The sequence below is a fragment of the Rhagoletis pomonella genome, unplaced genomic scaffold, assembly GCF_013731165.1.
Source record: "Rhagoletis pomonella isolate Grant_MI unplaced genomic scaffold, Rhpom_1.0 Rhpom_scaffold_00002, whole genome shotgun sequence".
NCBI classification, from domain to species: Eukaryota; Metazoa; Arthropoda; class Insecta; order Diptera; family Tephritidae; genus Rhagoletis; species Rhagoletis pomonella.
Window position 1 is genome coordinate 87212657 of NW_023458556.1, and position 1432 is coordinate 87214088.

General features: G+C 37.6%; 1 protein-coding gene across 1 annotated transcript in view; it reads right to left on the bottom strand.

Annotated features, from left to right (window-relative positions):
- LOC118755730 overlaps positions 1-1432 on the bottom strand; it is an 80099-nt gene that overhangs the window by 68787 nt on the left and 9880 nt on the right. The gene's annotated exons all lie outside the window — the stretch shown is intronic.

The window sequence follows — 1432 nt, forward strand, 5'->3', positions numbered from 1 at the left end:
TGTGGAAAGGTGTAGGCTCCTTGGGTATGTTGTGTAACACTCTTTCGTTTGGTTTAAGAGGAGGCGAGTACATTATGCAGCGTATACAATTTTTCGTAAATTTATTTATTTTGCTTTTCATGTCGGGGAACCAATAGTTTGTCTTTATTTTCTGGTAACATTTCTCTATGCCAAGATGACCAATGTGTTCATGTGTGGTTCTGATTATATCTTCCTCTAATTCGTAAGGGACATAGAATAAAAGAGTGTCCTTACTTTTTTTATACAATATGCCGTTTGACATTCCAAAGTTATCTAGTTCCCCTTTTTCTAACTGAATTTTTAAGTTTGTAATTTTCGGATCTCGTGCTTGTGCGGCCTGCAACCGGAAATCTATGTCCTCGCTATCAACTACCGCGACTATATTTTCGAAATTTGTTTGACACCTACTGAGTGCATCCACATGAGCCATTTTAGCACCAACTCGATGCTGTATTGTGTAGTCAAAATTTTCTAGTTCCAAAGCCCATCGGGCTATTCTACTATTCAGCAACTTTTTATTTAAAGTCAACGTTAGAGAATTGCAGTCTGTGACAATTTTAAATTTAATTCCCTCTAAGTATGTTCTAAATCGGCGTAAGGCGTTTATAATAGCTAGTGTTTCTAGCTCGAAGCTGTGATAGCGTGTTTCGGCTTCAGTAGTGCGTTTTGAAAAATAAGCGACAGGGTGAAAAGCGCAGTCGTCTTGTTTCTGAAGCAGAATAGCGCCATACCCAATGGCACTGGCGTCGCAATGAAGTTCTGTTTCTCGCTGAGGCTTGTAGATCGCTAACACTGGACACGTCGTCAATTTAGTTTTTAATTCCTCAAACGATACCTTACATTCGTCTTTAAAATCAAATTTAGACTGTTTTTTATCAGTTTGTACAACGGACTAGCGATAATGGAGAAAGACTTTACGAATTTTCTGAAATACGAGCATAATCCTAGAAATGATTGAACGTCTCTTTGGTTCTTTGGTTGAGGATATTCTGAAATGGCTTTTATGTGACTATTCGACGGCTTAATGCCTTCATGGGTAACCTGATATCCTAGATATTCGATCTTGTGGTGCGAAATTTTACATTTTACTACCTTCAATTCAAGACCATGTTCCGCCAAACACTTCAATATTCTTTTCACTAGCCTAAAATGTTCTTCAATTGTCGCGCTCGCAATTAAAATGTCATCCATGTACACGACTATGTCGTTTTTTACTATAAAATCCCTCAATACCAGACTTATAAATCTTTGAAAAATTGCTGGCCCATTTTTAAGTCCAAACGGCATTCGTAGGAATTCATATTGACCTCTTGGGACAACGAAGGATGTGTATCTGATTGAATCCTCGTCCATTTTTATTTGGTAGAATCCTGATTTTAGGTCTAATAAACTGAATAATCGTTTTCCTTCT